Source organism: Pongo pygmaeus, chromosome Y (genome assembly GCF_028885625.2).
Source record: "Pongo pygmaeus isolate AG05252 chromosome Y, NHGRI_mPonPyg2-v2.0_pri, whole genome shotgun sequence".
Taxonomy (NCBI): Eukaryota; Metazoa; Chordata; class Mammalia; order Primates; family Hominidae; genus Pongo; species Pongo pygmaeus.
Genome location: NC_072397.2, coordinates 35,525,746 through 35,535,921, shown reverse-complemented (window position 1 = coordinate 35,535,921; position 10,176 = coordinate 35,525,746).

The following is a 10,176-nucleotide window of genomic DNA, read 5'->3' as shown; positions in this document are numbered from 1 at the left end:
CTTTGCTCCTGCCACTAAGGTAAATGCCCAAAAGCAGGCAGAAACCCATATTCACTATCACTTTGCTGCAGCTGTGGCATGCTAGTCCTACAGAGTGATGGACTTGAAATTTCAAGGAGCCAGAGAAGACGGTTGGAAATAAATACAACTGCCCCAGAGGGTGCAGCCTCTGAGTTGGGAGCTGGGCATTGTCTCCCTGCCACCAAAAACAAAACAAACAAACAAACAAACAAAAATTCCCAGGAGCAAAGCCTGTAGGCTGAACCCACCTTATACCACAATTAGATATTACAGACCATTGAATAGGATTAAAAAAAAAAAAAACTCCATTCAACGTTCAGCAACCTCAAAGACATGCCCAGAAAGATTCAACAAAATCCGTGCAAAAATGTTGAAAACACAAAAAGCCACAGTGACTCCTTTCATCCAAATGACCAAATTCTGTAATTTGGTCATTACTGTGGTTATCCACATTTCCTTCATTTGAATGTTGACCTCTCTATCTAGGCTGGAAAAATTCTCATGGATGACATCTGGAAATATGTATTTCAAGTTGTTTTGATTCTTCCCATGGATTTCAGGCATTCTTTTTAATCATAGATTTGGCTTCATTACATAATCCTGTATTTCTTAGAGACTTTGATTCATTTATCTTTATTCCTTTTTCACTATTCTTGTCTGTCTTATTTCAGAAAGCCAGTCTCGAAGCTCTGAGATTGCTTCCTGTGCTTGGCCTATTCTGTAATAGAATAATTTGGCCTATTCTTGGCCAAATTATGTAATTTGGCCTATTCTTGGCCAAATTATGTAATTTGGTCATTTCAGCAAGGCCTAATATGACAGAAGTAGAATTCGGAATATGGATAGAAATCAACTTCATTGAACTACAAATATAAGTTGCAACCCAATGCAATAAAGGGAAAAAATTGCAGGAATTAATGGAAAAAATAGCTAATCAGGAGGAAAATGTGGTCAACTTGATAGAGCTGAAAAACACAATACAAAACTTTATAATATAATCAAAAGTATTAACAGCAGAATAGGCCAAGCAGAGGAAGGAATCTCAGAGCTTTGAGACTGGCTTTCTGAAATAAGACAGACAAGAATAGTGAAAACAGAATGAAGAGAAATGAATCAATGTCTCTAAGAAATACAAGATTATGTAATGAAACCAAATCTATGATTAAAAAGAATGCCTGAAATCGATGGGAAGAATGAAAACAACTTGAAATACATATTTCCAGATATCATCCATGAGAATTTTTCCAGCCTAGATAGAGAGGTCAACATTCAAATGAAAGAAATGTGGATAACCCCAGTAAGATACCCTACAAGAAGGTCATTGTCAAGACACAAAATCATGAGATTCTCCAAGGTCAAAATGAAAAAGCAGTTGGAGTGAAAGGCCAGGCCACCACTAAAAGATGACCATCAGACAAACAACAAACTTTTCAGCTGAAATCCTACAACTCAAAAGAGACTAGGGGTCAATATTCAACATTCTTTAAAAAAAGAATTCCAAACAAGAATTATCAGGGGAAGCAGCCCCCAATATTTCAACATAGGTTCTTTTCTATTTTCCATAAGTGTCAGCTGGTCTGAGAAATAAAGAGGAAGAGTAAAAAAATAAATGGATGTTTTACAGCTGGGCCTCTCTGAGTGACATCACATGTCAGCAGGTTCTGTGATAACCACCTGAGCCACAAAACCAGCAAGTTTTTATTAGGGATCTCAAAAAGGGAGGGGTGTATGAATAGGGAGTGGGTCACAGAGTTCACATGCTTCATAGGGCAATAAAAGATCACAAGGCAAGAGGGCAGAGCAAGATCACAAGGTGAAGGTGAAATTAGAATTACTGATGAAGGTCCATGTCCCACTGGGCATGCACTGTCATTGATAAACATCTTAACAGGAAACAGGGCTTGAGAACAGACAATGGATCTGACTAGAATTTGCCAGGCTGGAATTTCTGAATCCCAGCAAGCCTGAGGGCACTGCAGGAGACCAGGCTGTATTTCATCCCTTATCTTCAACCGCATAAGACAGACACTCCTAGAGAGGCCATGTTAGAGACCTCCCCCTGGGAATGCCTTTTTTCCCAGGGCTATTCCTTGCTGAGAAAAGAATTCAGAGATATTTCTCCTATTGACTTCCTGTGAGAAGAGAAATATGACTCTGTTCTCCCTGGCCCCACAGGCAGTCAGACCTTATGGTTATCTCCCTTGTTCCCTGAACATCGCTGTTATCTTGTTCTTTTTCTGGGTGCCCAGATGTCATATTGTTGAAACATACATGCTTTACAAAAAATTTGTGCAGATAACGCAATCATCACAGGGTCCTGAGGTGACATACATCCTCAGCTTATGAAGATGAAACGATTAAGAGGTTAAAGTAGAGACAGCCATAGGAAACAGAGTATTGATTGAGGAAGTGATAAATGTCCATGAAATCTTCCCAATTTATGTTCAGAGATTGCAATAAAGACAGGCATAGGAAATTATAAAAGTATTCATTTGGAGAACTGACAAATGTCCATGAAATCTTCACAATTTATGTTCTTCTGCCATGGCTTCAGCAGGTCCCTTCATTCAGAGTCCCTGACTTCTCACAACAAGAATTCTATATCTTACCAAAGTAAGCTATGGAAGTAAAAATAAGTATGATCCTATTCAGATAAGCCAACACTGAGGAACTTGATTACCACAAGACCGGCCTTACAAGAACTTCTGAAGAAAGCATTAAATAAGAGACTATTACAAGTCACTACAAAAACAACAGCAACAACAGCAACAAAACCACAAAAGTACATAAACAGCTGGCACTATAAAGCAAATACATAAATGTGCAAAAGAGCCAGATAAGATCACAGGGACAGAATCAAATCCACACATAAAAATGCTAACTTTAAATGTAAATGGGCTAAATATCCCAATTAAAAAACAGAGTGGCAAATTGAATGCAGAGTTAATATCTAATGGTATGCTGTAATTGAGACACCCATCTAAAATAAGATAAAAATAAATGGAAAAAGAAAAATCTACCAAGCAAATAGAAAACAGAAAAAAAAGCAGCCGTTGCAATTATAGTATCTATCAAAACACTTTAATTCAACATAGATTTTTTAAAAAGACAAAAAAGAACATTATGTAAGAATAAAGTGCTATATATGCACCCAAAACAGAAACATCGAGATTGTAAACCAAGTTCTTAGAGACCTTCCAAGATGTCAAATAAATGGTCTTCATCAGTCATTACCCTTATATTGCATTTGTTCAGCATTAAATGTCTGATGTTGAACACAATATGAGGACTTGTTAAAGGCTTTTCCACATTTTTAACACTTGTGGACTTTCTCTCTAGTATGAATTTCCTTATGTCTAATGAGGTGTGAGAATGAGCTCAATGCTTGGCCACATTTTTCACATTTGTAGGGTTTCTCTCCAGTTTGAATTCTCTTATGATTAGTAAGGTCTGAGAAGCACTTAAAGGCATTGCCACATTCCATGCATTTTTAGGATGTGTCTCCAGCATGATTTCTCTTGTGTTTAATAAAGGTTTAGGAGCAGGTGAAGGTTTGCCACATTCTTTATATTTGTAAGATTTCTCTCCAGTATAAACTTTCTTATGTTCAGTAAGGCTTGATAACTTTTTAAAGGCTTTGCCACATTCTTCACATTTGTGGCATCTCTCTACAATATGAATTCCCTTTTTTATAGTAAAATCTGAGAACAATGTACAGTGTTTGCCACATTCTTCACATTTGTAGCATTTCTCCCACTAACTTTTTTTTTTATGTTCACTGAAATTTGAGCACAACTCAAAAGCTTTGTCACATTTGTTTTACTATGTGTAGAGGACAAACATTGAGGAAAGCCATTAAAACTGCTTTTCTGCCCTTGCAATAACCTGCACTTTGGTAGCGTTTCTTTAAACTTTTACACTGTTGGTGGGACTGTAAACTAGTTCAACCCTTGTGTAAGTCAGTGTGGTGATTCCTCAGGGGTCTAGAAATAGAAATTCCATTTGACCCAGCCATCCCATTACTGGGTATATACCCAAAGGACTATAAATCATGCTGCTATAAAGACACATGCACACGTATGTTTATTGCAGCATTATTCACAATAGCAAAGACTTGGAACCAACCCAAATGTCCAACAATGATAGACTGGATTAAGAAAATGTGGCACATATACACCATGGAATACTATGCAGCCATAAAAAATGATGAGTTCACGTCCTTTGTAGGGACATGGATGAAACTGGAAATCATCATTCTCAGTAAACTATCACAAGAACAAAAAACCAAACACCGAATATTCTCACTCATAGGTGGGAATTGAACAATGAGAACACATAGACACAGGAAGGGGAACATCACACTTTGGGGACTGTTGTGGGGTGGGGGGAGGGGGGAGGGATAGAATTGGGAGATATACCTAATGCTAGATGACGAGTTGGTGGGTGCAGCGCACCAGCATGGCACATGTATACATATGTAACTTACCTGCACGTTGCGCACATGTACCATAGAGCCCAAAGTGTAATTATAATAATAAAAAGAAAAGAATACTACTGTTAAGCAAACAAAGAGTATAAATATAAACACAATATGTCACACCTGAATATTAAATATAGCAAAAACCATTAAAAAATAAAAGTAAGTTATTAAAGTCACAGCTTTCATATTTTATCAGAGTCACTTTTTGGAATGAATCTTTTATGTTGTGCTCCATCAATATCTCTGTAGTAAAATGAAAACAACCAGCTGAAATAAATGAACCAAAAAAGACAAAATTTCTCCCTCATTAGACTCAGGTGAATACACTTTACAAATGTGTAATTATACAAGGCACATTAACAAGGTGACAATAAAATACCACAGGGCCTAATTCTTTTATAAACATTTAAATTTAACACAATATACTTACCAAAATGTCTTTGTGAGAAGTCCAAGAATCAGTTAAGCATTTGCAGCACCAAGCGAACAAAATGCCAAGAACCACATAGAAGTGTAATAGAATTATTTCATATTTACCCACTACACACATTTTTTATCCTATGAAAAGTGTAGAGACTGACAACTCCTGTCTTACCCCTTCAAAAATAAATAAAACAGTGACATGTCCATGCTTCTGGCTTTTTGAATTTTTACCAAAGACAAATTCCTATATTCCAAGACAGTGTTGAAAGGAAAGATGGTATACGTTGACTGAGACTAAAGAGAAATAACTGTTACAAAAAAAGAAAGACTTCAGTATCATAGGCAGACTACGGGTATCCAGCTGACTGCAGGATCTCAATGAGAAATATGTGGAATGGCTGGGAATATTGGATCACACCTGTAATTCTAGCTATTTGGGGGGCTGAGATGGGTGGATCACCTGAGGTAAGAAGTTCAAGACCAGCCAGGTCAACATGGTGAAACCCTGTCTCTACTGAAAATACAAAAGTTAGCCATGCTCTTAGGTAAGCAGAGGCAGGAGGATTGTTTGAACCCAGGAGTTGGAGGTTGCAGTCAGCCAAGATCATGCCATTGCACTCCAGCCTGGGCAATAGGAGTGAAACTCCAACTCAAATAAATAAATAAATACACAAATAAATAATAAAAAATAAGAAGAAAAAAACATGGGGAATCTTTTTTAACTAAAAAACACACAAGATCAGAAAAAACATCCAAAGAACAGGCTTGAGAGACTCCAAGAATCTCTAGCCTAAGAAATTGGTATCATATTCCCCCAAAGCCACTGAATAGAGATTTTGAAATGTTGCTTTTTATTATGCAAATTGCAACCTAAGATTACAACATATACAAAACATCAAGATGATATGGCTTAATCAAGATAAAAATGAATATCCAGAAATCAGTTACAAAAGAATGGAGATATAAAAATTACCAGAGGCAATTTGGGTTAGTTTAGATGTATTTTTAAAAAATGCTAAAAAATTAAAATCACCACCTCAATGATGCTTAATCAGTAAAATAGAAATAAAGAAAAAAAGTAAATAAGTGAAACCAACAGAAAGATAAAAATCACAAAAGGGAATGAAAATTGTGCAGTAGAAGTCCAAAAAAAGACTAATATGTACTTCAACATTAGTAAAAAATGTTAAGAAAATCAAGACGCTCAGACAGTTTCAACTAAGGTTAATACAAAGAGATTTCTAACAAGACAAAATGTACGCAATGTTTTGAAAGTCACAGAAAAGAAGAAAAATCTGGAATTCAGAAAGAAAAAATAGATGTGTTATTCATATGTATGCTTCTGCAAGATTACCAGTAAATTTATGAATGTCAATCTTTTGTGCATGAAGGGAATAAGATGACATAGTTAAAACACTGAAATAAAAAGCCTAAGAAAGAATGCTAGAGCCTGCAAAATTATCCTTCCAAATGAAAAAAAAAAATGTGGCTATATTGTTGTCTATATCAGGATGTAACTATGTCATGTCTTTAAGAGACTCATTTCAGATCTAATAAAAATTAGACTGAAAATGGCAGTATAAAAATACATTCCATGCAAGTGTTAATCAAATGAGAGAAGAGGTAACAATGTATTAAGTTGAAAACTGTTATATTTATATAATTTATTTTATGTCAGAATTCACAAAGGACAATGTAGGACGTTAAAATATAGTAAGAGGGTTCATTCACTGAGAACCTACAAATGCAGGAGAGTTATTCCAAACATATAAATTAAACATTGACAGAATTGAATCAAAAATAGGCAGCAATCAGATAATGGAAGTATACATCAATACTCCACTTTCACTAATAAATAAAGCAAGACAGAATATCAATAAGGAAACAAAAACTTGAATGTACTGTACAATAATTACACCTAAGAAATATATAGAGACAACAGAATAGACTTCCTTTTCAATAGCACATAAAATATTTTCCTAGATGGACCACATGTGACACCACAAAAAAAGTCTTAATTATTTTTTAGTTGAAATTTTATGGAAAATTGTTTATAGCCCAGGTGGACTGGAACTAGAATTTAGTAACAAAAGAAAAACAGAAAAACTCCAAAAATATAAAAATTAAGCAACACAGATTTCTTTTTTTCTTTTGAGATGGACTATCACTCTGGAGCTAGGTTGGAGTCCAGTGATGCAATCTCAGCTCCACTGCAATCTCCACCTCCTTGGTTCAAGTGATTCCACTGACTTGGACTCCACAGTAGCTGTGACTACATTCATGCACCACCAAACCCAGCTATTTTTTTGTATTTTAGTAGAGATGGCCTTTCATTATGTTGGCCAGGAATGTCTGTATCTCTTGACTTCTCTGTGCACCATACTCAGCCTCCAAAAGTGCTGGGATTAGAGGTATGAGTCACCATGCCCAGACAAGAACATACTTTTAAGCATGCTGTTTTTCAAGGGTTGGGAGATAAAATATTATGAAGATGTCCATAATGCTTAAAGTGACCCACACCTGCAACACAGTCCTTTTCAATTTTAATTTTACTTTTCCAAAAACAGAAAAAACTCCACAAAATTACTTAAGATTCCAATAAACCATGAAAAGCCTGACAATCTTAAATATATATATGGTATATGTAATGCTTCCTATACATATAGGATTACACATAACAATTTCCAAACACAAAGCAAACCTACATTAATCAAAGGATTTGCTATCGGTATGATAGCAGAACACCAAAGTCATGAAACAAAATTCAACATAGGTATAAACTCTTGAATAGACAGGAAAGACATCACCTAGGTTTTGCATTCAGCCATATGTCACAATTCCTTCAATAAGCAAGACCCAGGCAGGAGAGCAGAGTTACATTTCAATAAGCAAGACCCAGGCAGGAGAGCAGAGTGATATTTCAAAATGTCCTCTGGGTGGGGGACACAGGCTGGAGAGACCCATCACCTAGCGAAAAGACCAGAAATATGTAATAATATCCCCTATTGACAAGGCCCATACAGAAGAGTCACATTTTTATGATTCTGTCCCATTGATGTGTAACAATAAACCCATGGAAAGGAATATGAGCCAAAAAGTCTCAACACCTGGATACTATGCCCAGTCATATGACACAATCTCCTCATCTTTGAGAGTGACAGGTTTAACTTTTACCTGAATGTGTATATTAGCGTCACAATCTCACATGTGTGTTACGCCAATACATAACACTCTCTACAAGAGCTGAGGGTTTTTTAAACCTGCATAAGAATTGCAAAGCTCTCTGAGGCCTACTTGCTCCTATGGACTCACAAACTTACATACAGCCCTAAACTCAGGTTTGATAGTCATCACCTCCCCTATAGGCAGGGTTGAGGAGGAAGACCCATTATTATGCCTGTGGGCTGGGTCCAGAAATGAGTCACCATCCCAACTTTTGTCAGATTAACATATAAAAGTCAAACCTCCATCTTTGAGCTGTATTCTATTGTTAGACTCAGGACCTCAAACTTAGGCATTGTAAATGTTGGATGATGACAACTTTTGATTTCACCTGGGTGTGTAACCATGAGTCTCTATCTGAACTTTTTGCTGGGCCCTGTTATGAAACATTCTACTACCAAAGAGTTTGAAAAAATATAACTCAGTGTTGTAAGTTTCTGTGACCTTGGTAGAAATATGTAACCCAGGAACTTACCTGTTGCCCTAAGCCTAATGATGAGAGGTAAAATGTCTCCTATTGGCTGAATCCCAAAATAAGTTTGATCATCATGCCTGTGAACTAAAGCAAGATATATGTCGTAATCCCATATGTGGCCGAATAAGTATGCAGGCGGAAACATCACCTATATGGTGTGCCAGGCAATATGTCAAAATTCCTTCTCTAGGCAGGGTATAGGATATTAGGTCTCAATAACTGGGTGCTGGAGCCGGCAAGATGACAACATCTCACATGTGGAAAATACCCAGCCAAGTTAGGAGAGCCAAAACATCTACATTATGGGCTGAAGATATGTCAAAATACCTTCAGTGGCTCCAACATCATAAGGATGTTGGGCCGGAGAGTCACATCATAAGGATGCTGGGCTTATCAATATGCAATATGCCATAATTTCTTCTTTCTGCAAAACCCAGGCAGATGAGTAACATCATTGGGATGCTGGGCCCTGCAATAGGTCCAAATTCTTTTTTTTGTGGGCATTGTTCGGGAACAAGAGGAGAGTCACATATTCTGAGTGCTGGGATCAGCAATGTGCCAAAATCCTCTTAATGTGAAGCCCCAGGCAGAAAAATAGAGTCACATTTTTAGATCATGGGCTCAGAAATATGTCCAAATGTTTCCAGCAGGCAGGGCTCATTGAAATGAGGAAAGTCATATCACCTTGGGGCTTTCCTTCAAATATGCAGAATGTAACATGTAAGCAGAAACAAGGTAGAGGAGCCACATCTGTTTGGTGCTGAGTCCCGAGATATGTCACAAGGCTGTCTTAGGATATCATCCAGCAAAGGGAGTTACATAAACGAGGTGAAAATTCTCTGCTTATTCCACAATGCTCCATGTGAGTAGATCCCAGAGAGGGAGTCAATGCAACCAGGTGATGGCTGAAGAGACATGTCACAATGTCCTCTATGAAGCATAGCCCTGGCAAAAGAGTACCCTCACCTGTGTGCCTGGCGTAGAAATATGTCACTCTCCAGGTCGGCAGGGCCCAAACCAGAGAGCCACATAACTTAGGTGACAGGCCTAGAGGTATGTGACAATGCCCTACTTTCAGCATGGCTCTGGCAAAAGTATACCCTCACCTGTGTGATTGGCATTGCGATATGTCACTATCCTTCCTTTGGGCAGGGCCCATTCCAAAGATGAGAGTTACATCACCTATGAGGTGGACACCGGATTATTTCACAGTAATTTTTGTGGACATGGCACAGGCAAGAATGTAAGATCACCTGGCTGCTAGATCCAGTGATCTGTCACAACACTTACTGAGAGAAGAGCCTAGGCATGAGAGTTACATCCCCTCGGGGTTGACCCAGGCAGATGTCACAATTTCGTATGTAAACTGGGACCATTCTGGAAAGTCAAACCACACAGGTGCTTGGCAAATACGTATATCACAATCACACTTTCAGAAAACGTCAAAGGTGAGATTTATGATACCACACATGTCCTGTTTTTATGTGTGACAGTTGGCCACAACCATGTGAGATGATGACAGTTATTTCTGTCAGCTGGGTTTGCATACAAGACT